The sequence below is a fragment of the Crinia signifera genome, chromosome 1, assembly GCF_055691185.1.
Source record: "Crinia signifera chromosome 1, ASM5569118v1, whole genome shotgun sequence".
NCBI classification, from domain to species: domain Eukaryota; kingdom Metazoa; phylum Chordata; class Amphibia; order Anura; family Myobatrachidae; genus Crinia; species Crinia signifera.
In genome coordinates this window covers 360,766,992-360,786,495 of record NC_139217.1, presented here as the reverse complement: position 1 = coordinate 360,786,495, position 19,504 = coordinate 360,766,992, and the positions used below count along the sequence as shown (strand labels likewise).

General features: G+C 45.3%; 1 protein-coding gene across 12 annotated transcripts in view; it reads left to right on the top strand.

Moving 5' to 3' along the window:
- Positions 1-1,998: 1,998 nt before the first annotated feature.
- The window catches only part of FBRSL1 (fibrosin like 1), a 536,058-nt gene continuing 518,552 nt past the window's right edge, over positions 1,999-19,504 (top strand). For all 12 annotated transcript variants that reach the window (XM_083150036.1, XM_083150030.1, XM_083149999.1 and 9 more), the window contains exon 1: positions 1,999-2,142. The gene's annotated coding sequence lies outside the window, so the exon portion shown is untranslated. The remainder of the gene's footprint in view (positions 2,143-19,504) is intronic.

Here is a 19,504-nt window from a genome sequence, read left to right as displayed (position 1 = left end):
TATCCCTTTATTGAGACCATGAAGTGATCAAGGCTGATACATTCACATTAATTTGTGAATTTGTGATAAAGAATACAATTGAAAATTGTTATATACTCACGTACACTATCACTGCATCCAAAAAAGAAAAAACTATAAAAAAATTTTCCTTGTAATAGTCTCTCCCCATTGTATATGACAATAAGGTGAAGTCAGTAAATTTTGAAAGAATTATATTAAGTAGTGCCCCGACAAAAAGAGTCACCCCTTTTTTCTTCCTTTGCGATATATAGTAAATTGTGACTCAAGGGAGCACCACCAACAAATAAATTATTAGGGACATTAGATCCAGTGACTTATAATATGTTGGTTCTAAAATTTGTAATGTGATATATCCTACCGGGAGTCTGTGCTAGTCCCTCCTATCTTCTCTCAAGTCCAGGTTAAACCCATTCCAGTTAAATGTACTATTTGAATGAATAACCATCATATATACACCCTATTATGAGGAAAACCTACCTATTTAAGATTATTGCTCAAAATGATTACAATAAATAAATAAATATATATATATATATATATATATATATATATATATATGTATATATATATATATATGTATATATATAAAACTTTGACCATGTGCCCACATTGTTATCTGGTTTCATGCCCTAACCCAATTAGGGCATGAGGGCAGAGTTAAAGTAGCCGCTAATCAGCTCCTAATTGTCATGTTACAGCCTGTGTGTGAAAAAAAAATGACAGTAAAGGCTGGTTGGCTGGTACTTTATCTCTCTCCGAGACTAAAGGCTAGTTGGCTGGTAGTTAGGGCTGGTTGGCTGGTACTTTATCTCTCAAACACGGTGCGATAGCAATGTGCAATGCAATGTTTTTGTACTGTCTGCGGCAGTGGTCGAAGTGGAAATTTTGAAGTGGGGGTATGGAAATTTTGAAGTGGGGGTATGGAAAAGTAAAGAGTGAATATAGTGCGCACCTTCGGACACCCCCCTGTCCATCAACGTCCCCTGCCAGACTGCCCCGTTGTACAGGGGTATTACAAAAGCACAATATGTGCTGCTGAGTGATCAGAGAGCATCCTGAGGGGGAAAAAAACTTTTTTTTTTTATCTTGAGATTAAAGTGGGGGTATGCCATACCCCCGTATACCGCCCCACTTCGACCACTGGTCTGCGGTCAATGTGGCAGATGTATTAATGCTGTGTACACACGGCAGCGATAGGGGCTGAAATCGCTGGGAATATGGTCGCTGAGCGACCATATTGCCAGTGATTGGAGTGTGCACCAGCGATAAATCGCCGGGTGCGCGCTCCCGTTTTCAGCCCCTGAATCGTCGCTTGTCGGAGGAGCATGCTCCTCCGACCAGCGACATCCCCTGCCTCTTCACTCAACAGTGTTTAAATTTTCATCTGCGACCATCTCTGGTCGCAGATGAAAACGGGACACGGGGCAATATGATTGCTGAGCAATATATTGCTAGCAATATATTGCCAGCGATCATATTGCCCAGTGTGTATGCACCTTAAGCCTTAACAAGAGATAAATGCAAGTGTGATAAGGAGAGATAGTCCAGCCAATCACCTGCCAACTGCCATGTTACAGGCTGTGTTTGAAAAAAGTCAGTAAGGAGCTGATTGGCTGGACGTTTATCTCTCTTTATTATCCTTGCATTTATCTCTTGTTAAGGTTTAATACATCTGCCCCATTATTACGATCCAACACATGCGATGCGATGCAATGCGGTGTATGGGCACCTTTAGTACATAGACCCCCAAAGTTTTCGTAATATAAAGCTTGAATATTAGTTAACAGCGAATAAGGAGCTGTCCGAATAAGAAGTGAACCACCAAATAACATGAGCTGTAATCCTCTGAACCCGAGCACTGCTCTCCCTCCTTCCTTATTAACAAACTTATAGTTCTGCTTGCGCTGGCTGAGGACTCTCCCTCTGATAACACTGTAATTCCCTCTCCCTCCTCCTCCTTCTCCAGTGCTCGCACAATCAAGAAGCCTGAACGTGGGACTTCTTTCTGAGCCTGGTGCCGCGGAGTAATTCGACTGCCTTGTATCTTGCGGAGGTATCCCTTCCGTGCTTTCCTGTAAGCTTGTGCCCATAGAGACCTCCCGGAGCCGCCGCTGCCGTGCAGTTAAGTGACCGATTTTGTGTCTATGTAATGTGGCCTGTCCCCTGTCCTGCCCGGGGGCCTGGGGGGAGTGCGGGCTAGGGGATCTGAGAGGGGGGAGCCTCTTTAGGATCACAGCTCCAGGGTTGGGGGAGGGGATGCAGTCTTATTATTAACACACACAGGCACACTGATAGCACTGTGTTCTATGTATCATGTCATACTGTGCTAGGGTGGTGACACAGTGTGATTACAGCCTGCTCGGGAACTAATGGCTAATGTCTGCTTTGTTTTGTTTGTGTTATATATATATAATGTATGTATGTATGTGCATGCATGTATATACACTTTGAAGTAGATAACCAATTAACTAATTAGTCAGCTTTGACAGGTTTAATTACTGTCATTGATAACTTGTAAACTAAGCTGATGTGAGACTGGCATAGATCTGGTGTGCATATGGCATATGTGTATTATATATGTATGTGTGCATAGTTGTGTACCTGGTGCGCAGTACTGCATGATTCTGCTATTTAAACCCAATGTACTCTAGTTTCCTGTGCTTTTGAGATATATGTGTGTGTGTGTGTGTGTGTGTGTGTGTGTGTAAGTAGTACAGTACTTAGTGTAGAATATAATATAGATTTGACAGCTGAATTTTTTTTAAATGTCTATTGAGGTATCTTGTACACCATGAGTAGAAAACATATTTCGCAGGTCATATCATTACGAATAATACATGCTGTCATTTATTGTAAATTGTAATATGGTTTGTAATAATCGGGACTACAAGTGGTATCCAATGACCTGCAATTGTTGATCGTGGTAAAATCTTTGACCTGTGGTAAAATCTTTGACCTGTACAATCCAATTAGCCCCTATAAACTGTTGTGAAATGTGGGTTATTGGGGATTTTGCTTCACCTGCCTCATTCAGGTGAAACCAAATCCCCAAAAGCAGAAACGTTTTCACTAGACCTGTGTGTTTTTGTGGCCTAAAGAAAAAAAAAAAAAGATCCGCTCCTGATGTTTCTTTGTAAGTTATTGCATATCCCCCTGTATATGACAGACTGCAAAAAAAATAAAATAATAATATTCAACTAATAGTTTTATGCTTGAAATTGACAATTAATGTTGGAAATATAAAGCAAAGAATTGAATTCTGAAAGTGACGTTTAAATGTTGTTTATCTTTTTCTATTGATAAACAAATACTCTAAAATTACTTATTTTGCATTGTTACTGATGGAGAAACAGACACTAAAAATGAAAATCCACTTAAGGTGCCCATACACGGTACAATTGCTGGGTGCGATGAGATGCGCGCTCCTGCAAACATCTCATTGAACAGCTCACATAGTGGGGGACATTTACTAAAGGAAATTTGTAAAAAATAGGTGGATTTTTATCTAGAAATACACTTATTTTTGACATTTACTATCCCGAAAATACAGCAATTCGTAGTCGTATTGATGTGCTATCAATACGAATATGAATTGCCGTATTTTCGGAATAGTAAATGTCAAAAATAAGTGTATTTCTGGATACAAATACACCTATTTTTAACAAATTTCCATTAGTAAAGGTCCCCCAGTATGTGCTCCACATACTTTTTGTACTAGATTCTATCTCATTGCATTGCAAAATGTATGCGATGCGATCTAGTCCAAATTGCATACAATAATTGTACCATGTATGGGCACCTAAAGTGGTAATGATGTGTGCTATACCTGCCTTTGGAACTTTTGCTACCTGCAACAATCAGACAGCCCTAGTTTCTGTGTTGGATGCCTATCTAAAGGCCCGCATACACTAGTCCAACTTGTCCTGAGGACTTTCCCCTAAACTCCCCCGGCAGTTTCCAGGAAGAGCTCACTTATGATTTGGCACTTGATGTGCCATTTTTTACATAGGATAAATTGCATGCAATTTATTCCATGTAAATTCCTGGGGAGCTGCGGGGGCAGGAGAGTAATATAAAAAAAAAAACCTGGTACTTGTGTAGTTTCACGGCGCCAGCATGGCGCCGTGCGTCTGAGTCTCCTTGCGGGGCTCCCTACGCTCCCCACGCGATCTAAAATCAACTCCATGCCAACATGGATAGTGGGGGGTATGAACTATCCATGTTGGCACCCAAGTACCAAAAACCTTGGTCAGCGGCGAGGTCCTGGCTTTGTTGAGTGCCCAGGGGGTGTGGGTGCAGTGGCGGGGCGGGCAGTCTGCATTGTGCGAGAAGTGTTGAACGGACCTGCAGTGGCAGAATACATTTTTTTTATAAGACAGTCAGTCTGCTGATTGTGATAGTCCTCCCTCTCTGCCAATCAGTGGTGGAGGCAGCTAGGTTGTTGATTGAGAGCACTCTCAGTCAATCATTCATTTTTAGTTATTCTTTTATTCTGCCACCGCAGTTCCGCTCAGCACTTCCCGGACACTGCGAACTGCCCGCAGCACTGCGATGCTGCACCCACACCCCCCGGGTGCTCAGCGCAACCTGGAATCCGCTGCTGCCCGCCCCTTCACATAGGTGTGTGCCAAATACTGTTCAGACCCAAGACATCGTGGGTGCTAAAAAGCACCCACGATATGCCGCTGATGGGTCCGAACCGATAGATTGAACCTGCAGCAGGTTCAATCTGTAGGGTCCAACCCCATTTACACGGGACCGCGAATCGGGTCTGGTGGAATGACACACACACATCCGATTTGTGTTGATTTTTCGGGATGGGGCAAAATCGACCCAAATCAGGTAAGTGTAAGAGCACCTTAAGCATGGCATACATTATGCAAATTATTGACCCGATCCAGTGATGTTTACAGCAATAATCGCATCATGTATGGATCCTCCAAGCATGCATTCAAATATCAATAGTTCACATCTGTCATTGTGTGCATCGGTGCTGCTATACAGTATGTGCTGGGTGTCAGATAAAGTGCTAAATGTAATAGCCTACAAGTTGACAAGACCCATTTGTTCCCAAAAAGGGGAGAAGGTACAAATGTCTCTATCTTCCCCACCATACAACATAGAGAAACAAAGGCACCCTCTTTCAAATGGTGTGACCACATAAAGGCTAATATGTGGTGATCATACTGATCAACACATGGTAACCCCCCCCCCCCCCCCCCCCTGCACCATATGCCCTATAATAAGCCATAGCGACCAACTTTCAAGTGTGATTACCAGACAATATTGCCCTTCACTACGGAAACAGAACTTTTCCTTATATAGGCGGGATGGTATATGATTATGATTACACCTGTAAATGTGATGCCCTCATGTTTGAAAGAGGTGAGTCTCCTTTTTCAATTTATGTGGCCTCCTAAAAAGCTCCTTTCTGGTGATTACCGTAAATGGGCCTGTTTCAGACCTGAACGCATGTAGATTCCCAATTCTATTTTGTTGAATGAGCCCTGTGATCCCCTCTGTATGATTGATTGACTGGGTGGGGAAGGGTCAGGGGAGCTCTGCATTCCCAGAAATGGGGGCTTGTCATTCCCACCTTCTGGGCCGGGAGAGCCAGACAGACTTCCTGGCCTCGCTGTCCTGCCTCTTTCGGGCATTTGCATGGAACATCGCAATCCCAGCTTGCATGGTTGGTTGCAGTACTGGAATCACAGCTGCATGCAGGAGACGTGTCTTCTACTGAGACCTCTCTGGCATGCCCCTTCTAGCGATTGGATGGAAATACATTGCTGATTGCATGCAACTTTGCATTTTCTACTATATCTGTTGAAAAAACAAAATATGTTCAATAGATTGTAGAAAGGCACAGTCTTCCTACACAACAATCTAAAAAAAGTGCAGTTTTTTTTTTTCTAAATCTACAAAGAATCCTGCTTTCTGTGGTTTTGCCAAGGTGGATTATTGGTTAAACAAGACCCACAAAGTAATTCTTTATGCTGTTTTTATGAGACAAAACAAAATGATGTTTGGTTTTGGTTACCTTTCTTGACGTTTCAATAAAAACACTTTTTTGGGGGGCCATTTGAGTAACTTTTTTTTATTTCCTTTTTGTGAAAATACAAACTTATCAAAGGTATAATAATTAAACAAAATCAGTGATATTGGTGTTGGAATGTGATGAGAGTAAATTACCTCAAGGGTTAAGAGAACCATCAGTACGAAGGGATTAAACAATTTTTAAAATGCTTAAAGATGACATAAGTTTGAAATGGTCTCCTTAATATCCATGCTCTGAAATGATTTGCGTTGCTCATATTCAAGATGAATATAGACCATAAAAAATGTCTCACTGACATCCAACCATTACTAATGGCTAGTATTTATCATGTGATCTGGTCACTTAAGTGAACATTTTAACCACAGGGCATTTATCGGCAACCTACTATGCTGAGGAAATGAGGACATTGCTCTAAAGCTGGCCATTCATCTACAGATAGATTGTCAGATTGGGCTGGTTGGGACAAAAACTTGGTAATAACTGAATGACAGATTTTCGCAGTTTTCCAGCATTTCAAAGCAAATATTCAACTGTCATTTGCTCTTATCCATTACAAGGTTTTTGTTCCAACCAGTCAGATCTGACAATAAATCTGTAGATGTATGGCCAGCTTTATACAGAGGCTAATCATTTCAAAGTGGTGTGTGGAATTTGCGTTTTTTTTTATGGTGATTTTCAGATAAAGGTATTTTTTGTTCGTCTGGATTTTGCAAGATGATGGCGATGTATCTCTCTGAATATCAACATTGAACCGGTTTCTATCTATCCTGTGATCACATAAATATCAACGTTTGCTTAATAAGATGTAATGTTAAAGTTTAAATTTCCCAGAAGGTAGTATAAATGCAACAACTCTATAAGGAAAACAGGCAAATATGTACTGCAAATGTAATGAAAGCTGAAATGGTTTCCTTGGGGATTACATCAGTACTGTGGGGTCTAGAAAAGATAAATTAGACGCCTTCTCATATTCCCGGAGGTGAGAGTCCCGTGAGGTGCCTGCAAAGGCTTTCTCTAGAGAATCCCAGCCTTACCACTGAAAACACAATTGCAGGCCTCTCTCTGGCTTGCTTGCTTGGGCTACAAAGGAGGCTTTTGTTTATATAAGAATGAAAGAGACCCTGGAGCTGATGTTTGCCTTTTTTTTTTCTTTATCACATGTCACCGTGCTTGTTAGCATTAGCAAAAGCAAGTGGTTTGTTTTTGACAGTAAATAGAATGATTCATTACTCATTTTATAAATAACTAAGGGGGATTTCAGTTGAGGCCTGTGACTTTATCGAATACTTTTTTGTTTAATAGATTCCTCCAATTCTTATAATTTGCTGGATTTCAGAGATTCAAGGATGGCAAGTTAATTGCTAGTTACTTCACTATTCTGAAAAAAAATCTTGCATATGGTGGAGAATTTAACAGCAATAAGTAGAACAAACCTTCAGCCTGCATTCGTGAACAGCAGCCCCAGTCTAGTTAGCATTCCGGCTGATAACCTCTGGAAAGGGAGGATGCCCTGTATTGCTGAAAATTACCCAGTCTATCTAGACTAGAGTGAAAGGAAGGCACTGTGTATTTTCTGATTACTGATGGCAAGTGCACTTGCAAAAATGCTTCTCCAATGAGCATTAAAATAAAAGGATATTTTTCTTCTTTTAAGGGCCAGATACACTAAGGGGGATATTCAATCTCCGTCGAGCACCTCCCATCGGGGAGATGACCGCCGGGCCCTATTCAATGCTGTCTTCCCCGACAGCATTGAGCAGGGTATCTCGGCAGAACGAGCCCGACATCACTAGCTGTTGGGCTCGTTCTGCCGAGAACAGCCGGGTAGTGACGAGCTGCCGGCTGCAGCTCGCCTCTTCCCGGCCGCAACTCGCGGCCACGCCCCCTTTTCGCTCCCCGGCAGGCGGGACATTGAATCCCGCCTGCGTGTTCTCGGTCGAGCTGACCGAGAACGGGACTGGGTCACGGCGGTTGTGCAAGCTCGACTGCCGTGACCCTGACATTGAATACCCCCCTAAGCTTCAAAAGTGATAAAATGGAGAATGATAAACAGCCAGCCAATCAGCTCCTACCAGACTTTCAAACACAGCCTGTGACATGGCAGTTAGGAGGTGATTGGCTAGCTGTTTATCACTCTCCATTTTATCACATTTGAAGCTTAGTACATCTGGCCCTAAATATAGGCAGCAATTTGAAATTGGGATCACTGTTGAGGTCATTTTCATGTTTGATTGAAATTTGCTGAAATATATACATTTCAGCTAAACCTTTACCAATTTGCATAGAACAGAATTTCTAGGACCTGATAGGGTTTAATTCAATTAGAATCGAGGGGCTGTGGCACCTGGGATGAGTACCATTCAGAGCAATTCAATTAGCTGCGTTGTAAATCCATGACTAATGGTTTTCCGCTCACACCCACCTGAGGTGCAAGAAAAGTCTGCACTAAATAGTGCTTCAGGCTAGTTGTACTGTAACAGCACTGGGCCCAACACATTTGCCATTAGTTGCCGTAAATTGCATTGGAGCAGCACGGATGGTGTAATTGTTAGCATTACTGCCTCACAGCGCTGAGGTCATGGGTTGGATTGCCACCATGGCTCTAACTGTGCAGAGTTTGTATATTCTCCCTGTACTTGTGTGGGTTTCCTCCGGGTACTCCAGTTTCCTCCCACAATCCAAAAATATACTGGTAGGCTAATTGGCTCTCAACAAATTAACCCCAGAACATCTGTGTATGCGTGTACATGTGGTAGGGAATATAGTTTGTAAGCGCTGCATAATATATGTGTGCTATATAAGAAACTGTTAATAAATAAAAATGACATTTCCTGACTGAAGTGTTGTCTGCAATGCTGTGAACTGAATAGCCCTGACAGCAAGTTCCTGATTGGCTGTGACAGTTGTCTTTTTAATCGGGAGGAAGCTGTCATTTGAAGTGTCTAATCTCTCTCTAGCTTTAATTTTCTAGCAGCTTTTTTTGCTGAAGTACAATAGTATTCTCTGGGCAGCAATGATCAAGTTGAGGAAAATCTACCAATGTACTTCTGACAGTATGGGCTTCTGTTGCCACCTTGTCCTCTCATGTTTATCTGTGGTTTTACAGATTCATTTTGGGGTTCCATTTTAGCATCAGTAACTTTAGGCCCCCATACACTATGCAATTTTGGGCCGATTTCATCCGATTTCGGCACTTTGGGCCGATAACCGGACCAAAATCACAGGTGTGTGACATCTGATCCGATGCCGTGCACATTGGACTGGATCAGGGAGGTCGGACGGTCACGTCTGACCTCCCTGTATATATGCCTGACCGGGGGAGCAGTGGGGCGGGCGGTCATCATCATCTGCGGGACGCCGGGGCATGCAACGGGCGGGAAGTCCTGACCTGGCAGGGAGGTGAACTCAGATATCATCAGTGGGATGGGCAGTGCAGTGGCGGGCATTAGATTATTAAAATAACCTGTGAAATGACTGGCCGTTCTCTGATTGGCTAAGAACGGTCAGTCATTTGACAGGTTATTTAAAAATTCTAATGCCCGCCACTGCACTTCCTGTCCCGCTGATGATATCTGCGTTCACCGCCCGGCGTGGTCAGGACTCGCCACCCGCTAGTGAAAGCACTCGCCGCCCGCTGCATGCCCCAGCGTCCCACAGATGATGATGATGACCGCCCGCCCCCTGCTCCTCACCACCCACTGCAGCTCCCCATTGCATGTGATAAATCGCATGTAACAAATGGCCCATCAAGTGCAAAATTGTATGTGAGCCTCCCGGGGAGCTCCTAAGGACAAGTCGGCCTAATTTATGGGGGCCTTTACTCTTACTGATCTCGATACTTGTTTCCTAGCACGGCGCCCACGATTTTGATCGAAGTGCATTTATGCAATCGCATCGCATGCAATATAGCGGCATGTGATGCGATTTTTAATTGTACAAGCACCCTAATGGCTACAGTGTTAAATGCACCCCCATTGTCAACGCCACCCCCACTATCAACGCCAACCCGAAGCGTGGCGAGTGCAGCAGTACACGTCCTCCGACCTTTTCATACCCCCACTATCCACGTCAGCATGGAGTTGATTTTAGATAGTGTGGCGAGCGCAGCGAGCGGACACGGATTACTTTACATGTATTCCGCGTCCCCTCGTGGGGTTCGCCACACTTCGGGCTCGTATTTCACTTCCGCTTGCCACGCTTCGGGCTCGGTGGCTCGCGCTCGCCACACTATCTAAAATCAACTCCACGGACGTGAATAGGGGGGTTATGAAAAGGTCGGAGGACACGTACCGCCGCCCCTTGCTAACTCGCTGCAATCGCCTCGCTTCGGGTTGGCGTTGGTAATGGGGATGGCTTTGACATTGGGGATGCATTTAACATTGCAAGCACCCATCAGGGTGCTTGTACAATTAAAAATCACATTGCATCGCATGCTATTTGCTAGCATGCAATGCTATGCGATATTTCATTGTACAAGCACTCCTGTTAATTTAACGGGAAGATCGCATCGCACACCACTAAATACGGTATGCGATGGGCGTCGTGCTCGGAAACAAGTACCCTGATTTCTCCTGGTGTTGCTTAGCCACCTACTGTAAATGCCAACTGTTCACTAGTTGTAGGAGAGGAGTAGCTTAGAAATGGATTAGAAGGTTATCTGTAGGTCCGTGAATTACAGGTAGCAATAGGTGTCATGCAAGATCTTGTAGGAAGACTAGTGCTTATAGCTTAAAAATGTTCCTTACGAGCACTGTAAAGGTGGCAATACATTGCTGTGATGTCTCACAGCAGTGTTCGGCCATCCAATACCCCACGAGCCGCCCGGGTGTGATAGATCGCATGCTTCCCTGTTCCTGGCTTGTTGCCGGAAGGGAGGTCCCAGGTCTGGAAGTCGTCCAGCAGGACCTGAGGGGACATCAAACTGACCCGATTTGGGACAATTTGATGGCCTCATTCGTTGGAATCGGGCCAAATCGGCTCAGTGCATGGGGGCCTTAACACATCAATATGGTAGTGATCAGTTTTACCTACAGATGTGTCCTCATACATCTAGCCTCAGTATGCCATGCAGTGCGGGATGCCTGGCAAGGTCCCATGCTGCTCTTCTAATGTCGAGTGACACTTTTTTTGGCTGAAAATGCATCTTAATTTGAACACAGTGCTAGGACACACGAGGAGGCTGCTATTTCATTTGATATGATACTTTTCATATTGTGTGTGACTAACTCTGTATATAGAGCTGAACAGGACTTGTATTGGAAAAAAGCTGTGGCTGCCTAGTCACAACGCATTGCTGTTAACACACATTCTAGGCAAAGAAAGACCTGTTGCTGCAGCAAAACGTTGAGGAAACATCTGTAGATCTACACAATGATACACACTTTACATTGGAATCTTCTGCCTATTTATATACAGTTTCAACTCTCATACTAGGAAGGAAAGATCTAGTCTCCTGCCTGCCCCTTTAATTGATTGTCATATTTTGCATGGAAATCATTCTGGAAGTTCTCACATGTGCTAACAAATGTGGCATGGAGCTTTGTTCTTCTACCAGGGATGGGGAACCTTTGGCCCTCCAGATGTAGAACTACTACACATCCCAGCATGCCCGGCAACATTTTTACTATTTGCCCATGCTAAACTGTTGCAGGGCATGTTGGAATGTGTAGTTCAACAACAGCTGGTGGGCCAGAGGTTCCCCAGCCCTATTCTAGATCAGCCCACTATTCGCCTCTTCACTCTGTTGACACTACAAGTGGAGTTCAAATTGCGACACCTCTGGACTCACAGAATTTTATTTTTTTTAAATTATGGGATCCTGACCGTCAAGAGATCAACAGTGAATTCCCAATAGCCACAAACAAGACACATCCTGGAAGTGAATACAAGTGTTGCAGTCTGTACAGTATCCAATCAGTCTGGTGGGAACAAAAATCTGATAATGTATTGCAGCATGTGACAATCAACCATTGGCTCCCAGATGCTGAAAAATAGATGGAAATGATTGTTCGGATACATTTGGATTTAACCAATTCACCCGAATGACCATTGATTGTTTTCCAGTGTTTAGGTGCAAATGATCTGCTCCCGTACATTACCAGATTTTTGTTCCCACCAGATAGATTGATAAGATCAATCTTTAGGTGTGTACCCTACATTCGGTTGTGTGATGGGGTGGTCAGGGTTAGGCTGTGGAAACAGTGGGGTAGGAAGACAATACATTCTGGCCGTCAGGATCCCACTGTTGGTTTTCCCATTGGGATTTCTTACCCAACCTGATACAGTGGTTAGCATTCTTGCTGTAAGTGCAAGCTCCAGTAGGACAGTGGCTGATCATTATGTTATGTATGTATTGCACTATGTGATGATTGCTACTGGGTACATAAACAACAATCATTTTAGTATAAATGTAGAAAATGAAAGCAGCAGCGCCACATACAAAATGTTATAACCTTCCTTAACACCCTTCAGCTTTTAAATCATCAGTTGTAAAGCCCGCAAGAAATCGTATCTCTCCCCATCACCTGTACCATAGTACATACCAGGTATGGACATGGAAAATGTAGATATACAGTACCTTTTTTCCCCCCATGCTCCAATGTCTTTGACGACATCTAATCATCATTCACACAATCAGCAGCTCACCTGCATGCAGCCACTCGGGATTATATTCTTTTCTGCTGGAGATCAGCGTCAGGAAATGTTTACAGATGCTGCTTATAACAGCTCATTCTAAGTACGGAGAACATGCTAGCAATGCAACTGGACAGGATGTGGTAATTGCTAACTATACCATTAATTACATTTTTTTTATTTTCTTATGTTTCAATTCCTCTGATCCTATAAATGCATAGATGCTTTTTCCAGGGTGTCTGTGGTTTCTAATTGTTAGTACATTGCAACAAACAAGAGCAGCATTAACATACCACATGTGTCAGCTATGGTAATGGGGTTAGTGTTTTTAGAACCATCGGTCTGCACAAAGCACATTCTGCAGAGAAGATTTTGTCCTACAATGTCGCACAGATCTGTAAAATCCTGTGTTCACACACATGCTTCCTGCTATGAAGGTGTTCTAAGGGAAAGTTATTTGCCAGATATTTTATTTCAGTAGAACACTACTAGGGAATATGGTTGATTTATTCCTTAATATATTCCCTCTCTGGTCTAGAAAGGGGTTAAGCAAGAAAATAATGACTTCAGTCCAGAAAAGGGAGTACATAGCCAGCCATTACTAAGGAAAAATTCATTGTACAAAGGCTTCTAGCATTCACAGGGAGATAACCTTTATTGTTAGCAGTGTAATGTAGAAGCAAAAATATACATTACCTGACATTAAAGTTAGAACCCCGGGGACTTAAATTGTATAATAAAAAGGTACAGTAAGAATGTTTTATTACTAGAAGAAAATCTGAATTATTCTTAGCAGTGGGAAAGATTGAAGACTTATTTAGAAGTCTGTTTAAATTGCCTGATAACTGTAAGTAATTTGAACAATAATCACTGTTGGAGAAAGGTCTATTTTCCTATTCTGTCAAGTGCCAGTAGTTGAGATCTGAAGAATAATTATTGAAAAGTTAATTTCTTCCAGTTCTTAATGTATCATAGTAAATATGCACATGAACTAAAGGAGTATTTTGAATCCAATCGTTTTAGGCTGGTACCCATTTAACTGCGGTAATTTACTGCAGCTAACGGATTCGGCCAGGGCTATCCAATTAGCCGTGATACACTTATTGGTGTCTGTGTTTTAGGGGGATCATGCCTTCAGCAGCATGGGGGGGGGAGGGGGGGTTTATTAGGCTAGGATTTCACAACTCAGTTGAATACTTCCAAAAAGAGTTTAAAGGTGTGTACACACTAGGTGATTTGTGCCACAAGAGTTTAAAGGTGTGTACACACTAGGTGATTTGTGCCACCACCAATATAGGTAACTAGTGTTCATTCTAGCACCCGCCATATTTGATAACCCATGCAGTTCCTCTTCCCTACCTGGGGTGTTGCTGTCTGCTGTGGTGCTTCTAGCATAGGTCTGGCTTGCATATCAGTGGCGACATACAGACCACACTGTGCTAGAAGCCCTACGGCAGACAGCGACACCCCAGGCAGGGAAGAGGAACTGCACAGGTTTTTAAATATGGCGGGTGCTAGAATGAACAATATTAACTATATCGGTGGTGCCGTGGGCCGAACGATATAGTGCTAAACTTTGTACATTATCATTTAGTCTTGTCATCGGGAACCCCCACCAGGCATGCAGTCACTGACAATATTGTCAGACTGAACTCCATGCATAGACGATGGGGGATTGGACTTTAACGACCTGCAGGAGCGCATTTTGTTCGTCATTTGGAGCATACACACTGGTTGATATTATGTATGATATGGCTCAGAGGACATCCCTCAAAATGAGCAGTCATTCAATGTATCGCCCAGTGTGTGCATACCTTTAGAAGTTGCTCCTCCATCCATCTCTATGTTCCATACAATGTAAGAAGTAGGTAGTGCAGCAGCAGAGGGGCAGGAACCCTGTGCCAGAAGCCCTGAATTAAATACATCCCCAGAGGGCAGATAGACAAAGAAGCTTTTCTTTTTTTACATTTTCTATACATTTTTATAGCTGTGACCAAAATTTGTTATTTCACTAACGTCCTTGATGGGATACTGGGAATGGTCTTAAGACATTGGGTATTAGAGGGTATCCGCAGGAGACAGGCACATCTATAACTTTGAAGCTGGGTGTACTGGCTCCTCCCCTCTGATTCCCCACCCAGGAACCAGTTTAGAAAAATGTGCCCTCAGGAGAGGATGCACACTGCTGAAGCTCCAGAGAGTTTGTCTTCAGTTTATTTTCTTTTATTATTTTGGGGTTACTGTGTTGGACTTCACAGTATCCCTGCTTCGAGGGAGTCAGTTGAGGAGGGTTCAGCTGCAGGCCTCTTAAGGTACCGAGCTGTCCCTGCTGCAGGACCACTGTCCTGAGAGGGTGTTTGTACTCACGGGCATTGCGCTGCAGTGATACTCACCCCCAGCATGCCGCACACTCCTGACACAGTCCGAAGACGTCTGTGGTGAGCAGAAACCGGGGTCCCCACAGTGGGGTACCCCGGCTCATTGTGCGGCAAGATGGCGGCGGCGGCAGACGCGGTACCCTGCACAGGGGCTGCGCAGACCCCCTGTCACAAACTGGCTGCGGGTGACAGTCCCTGGGCTACCAGGGCAGATCCCACAATAAAACGCTGTTCAGTGTAAGGGCGCCATTAAAACTGACAGCCAGCGCCAGTATAAAGATCAGTGAAGCCCCTGCGCCATCACAGGGGGGCGGGGCTTCAGCGGAGCGAGGCCAGAGCTCTGAGCGCGCATTCACTACTTCCTGCTTCTCCCTGGGCGCCATTACTGCCTCCAGATCACTCCTCAGCGGTGAGGTGTTGGACAGAGGAAATCTGCAGAAAACAGCAAGTGTATTATAGCGCTAAAATCGCTTAATTGATCACTAACTGTACTGTGTTTGTGTGTTGTACCAACTCCTAAATAGGAGTTCAGGTTGTACAGGGTGTGCTGGTCTCCTCAGTGTAATCTGAGCGCTCCCCCACGTGCTTGTTAAGCTACACACTTCCAGTGATAGAGCTCACACATATATAGCTGCTATACACTGCACTTTGATTTTATATATCTTTATTTCATTGTGATTGTGGTGTGTTTGTGGATAAAAGGTTACTCTTTCCTTCAACATGGTGAGGAAGTTAACCTGTCTCATTTGCAGCAACAAGTTTGTGCCTAAGTCCACCTCACAGATTACCTGTGAGGAATGTATGACCACTCAGACAGGGGTTTCACCCCAGATCAGTGGTACTCCCCAATCAGACTCACAAGAGCCTGAGTGGGCTGCAGGCATTAAAACCATGCTGCAGGCAGTGTCAACGCAATTGGCTGCAAATACAATGCAGACCAAACAGGTGCAGCAGGACTTAACAGTTCTGGCCGCACGGGTGGATAATATGAACACCACCACGGGCCAGTCACGGAAGCGTGCTGCGGCCGCCATGTTGCCTGATTCAGATGATGATCTGCAGGCGGGTGACGACATGGATGATAACGTGGATGACGGGGCTCTGATCCCTGATTCACAGTCATCTCTTAGGGGCCCGGAACCTCTTATTATAGCAATAAGAGAAGTTTTAGACCTTCCCTTAGCAGACATGCAGGAAGGTGACCCGTTTTTTGGGTCCCAAAGGAAACAGCAAATTGTTTATCCTGAACAAGTTGACCTTGATGAGACGTTTAAGGAGGCTTGGAAACAACCTGAAAAGCGTTTCCAACTATCTAAAAGGTTTAAGTCCAACTTTCCCTTTGATCCCGCCACTAGAGAGGTGTGGGAAGAGCCTCCGGTTGTGGATGCATCAGTGTCCAGACTGTCCAAGAAGGTGGTTCTCCCTGTTCCAGGGGCTGCAACACTGAAGGATAGTACAGACAAGAAACTGGATACTACCCTTAAGTCCATGTACACTGCGAGTGGGGCGTCTCAGAGACCTGTCCTCGCCAGTTGTTGGATGGCAAAGTCCATTTATACATGGGCTTCTCAGATCCAGGAAGGCATGCTGGCCGATATGTCACTGGCGCAAGTTGGAGAGAGACTTCGCCATATCCAGGACACTGCAAAGATCCTGTGTGACACTCAAAAGGAGCTTGGAGCTATAAATGCTCGTTCCTCCGCAGTTTCGGGCCGCAGGGCCCTCTGGTTAAGACAGTGGGTAGCTGATCCAGAGTCAAAGCGTAGTGTGGAAAGTTTGCCTTTTAAGGGAGAAAAGTTGTTTGGTAGCGAACTTGACGACCTTATATCCAAGGCTACAGCCGGCAAGTCGACTTTTCTGCCGACAGCTTCCACTCACGTTAAACGTCCCTTTCAGGGGCATACGTCCCAGTCCTTTCAGGCGTCTCAGTCCTTTAGGCCTTCCAGGCCCAGGCAGAGGGCGAAAGGCTCCAGCTCGGCCGCCAGAAGGGGCCGTGGTAGGTTCAGAAAGCCCGCCAGCACAGGATCTCAGGATTGTGCCGCTAATGCCACCGCCTTTTAGCCTGCAGCATGACTCGGGTTCCGACCCTGGAGTCACTTGCGAGGTGGGGGGTCGCCTGTCAGCTTTCAGCCACGTGTGGTCAGTCTCTCACCTGGATTCCTGGGTGAGAGATCTTATTACCAACGGCTACAGGCTGGAATTCGAAATACCTCCTCCTCACAGGTTCTTCAAATCAGGTCTCCCGGCCCTACAGGCAGACCGGGTGAACCTGCAACAGGCAATACAACGCCTACTGACGTCACGGGTTATCACACCTGTCCCATTGGAGGAACAAGGAAGGGGTTACTACTCCAATCTGTTCCTCGTGCCGAAGCCGGACGGCTCGGTCCGCCCCATTTTAAATTTAAAGTCACTAAACCCTTTTTTAAGGTTTCACAAGTTCAAAATGGAGTCCCTCAGGGCAGTAATAGCAACCCTGGAGGAAGGAGAGTTCTTAGCATCGTTAGATGTGAAAGACGCCTATCTCCACATACCAATTTGGGGTCCACATCAGGCTTTCCTGAGGTTTGCGCTGAAAGAGTTACACTTTCAGTTCAGAGCGCTGCCATTCGGCCTGTCATCAGCGCCGCGTGTGTTCACGAAGGTGATGGCAGAAATGATGGTACTGCTCAGGAGGTCGGGGGTCAATATTATCCCCTACCTGGACGACTTGCTGATCAAAGCAAGGTCGGAACAGGTCCTGCTACAGGATATAGCAAGAACCAGACAGGTTTTATCCGAGCATGGGTGGATCCTGAATATCCCCAAGTCCTCTCTGACGCCGTCGCGGCGTATCCTCTTTCTGGTAATGTTCCTGGACACAGAGGTGAAAAGGATTTTCCTCCCCCGGGAGAAGATGGAAGCCATACAATCCCTGGTGATGGTGATTTTGGCAAAACCTCAGGTGACGGTTCACCAATGCATCCAGTTATTGGGCAAAATGGTGGCCACCTTCGAGGCCATTCAGTTCGGACGCTTTCACACCAGGGTGTTCCAACTGAATCTGTTGTCAAAATGGTCGGGCTCCCATCTTCTGATGTACAAGAGGATTTCTCTGTCGCATCAGTCCCGCCAGTCCCTTCTATGGTGGACTCAGGAGTCGAACCTGCTGGCAGGTCGGAGATTTGGCATCCAGGATTGGGTGCGACTCACGACAGATGCGAGTCTGCTGGGATGGGGTGCTGTGACCATGGACAGAACCTTTCAGGGTCAGTGGACTCGGTGGGAAGCGAGACTCCACATCAATATCCTGGAGCTGAGAGCTGTATACTATGCAGTATTGCAGGCCCAGGATCTTCTCCAAGGTCGGGCGCTCCAGATACAGTCCGACAACGCCACAACTGTGGCCTACATAAATCGCCAGGGAGGCACGAAAAGCAGGACTTGCATGAAGGAGGCTTCCAAGATCCTGACCTGGGCGGAAATGTACGTGGTGGCTCAGTCGGCCATCTTTATCCCGGGTGTGGACAATTGGGAGGCAGACTTTCTGAGCCGTCACGCCCTCCACCCCGGGGAATGGAGCCTGAATTCACAGGTGTTTGCAGCAATTGTGGACCGTTGGGGCCAGCCATCGATAGATCTGATGGCATCCCGGTTAAACCACAAGGTCCCCATGTACTGCACAAGGACCAGGGATCCCTGCGCAGTGGCAATAGACGCCCTGACAATTCCATGGGTGTTTCCCTTGGTGTACCTGTTTCCACCCATACCACTACTGACAAGAGTACTAAAAAGGGTTCGAAGTCAGGGAGTGGAAGCCATTCTGGTGGCTCCGGACTGGCCAAGAAGGGCTTGGTTCTCGGATCTACAGAGCCTGCTGATCGAGGATCCTTGGCCCCTGCCTCTAAGGAGAGATCTACTCACACAGGGCCCTTGCGTCTTCCAAGATTTAGGGCGACTACGTTTGTCGGCGTGGAGGCTGAGCGGAAAATCTTAGCTCAGAAGGGTCTGCATTCATCAGTTATCACCACGATGATTCAGGCCAGAAAGCCGGTAACAAACACCCACTACTACAAGATCTGGAGAAAGTACGTGGGTTGGTGTGAGGAGCAGAAGGTCCCCCCAGCGAAGTTTAACCTGAACAGGTTATTGTGCTTCTTACAAGCGGGATTGGATTTGGGTCTCCGTCTGGGCTCACTAAAGGTCCAGATTTCGGCCCTGTCCATATTCTTCCAAAGGAAATTGGCTACCATCCCGGAAGTACAAACATTCCTTCAGGGAGTGCTTCACATCCAGCCTCCCTTTGTACCTCCTACACCTCCTTGGAGTTTGGACGTTGTTCTTAATTTTCTTCAATCCTCCTGGTTTGAACCGTTGGAGTCGATAGATTTGCGGTATATCACCTGGAAGGCGGTGGTCCTTTTGGCCCTAGCCT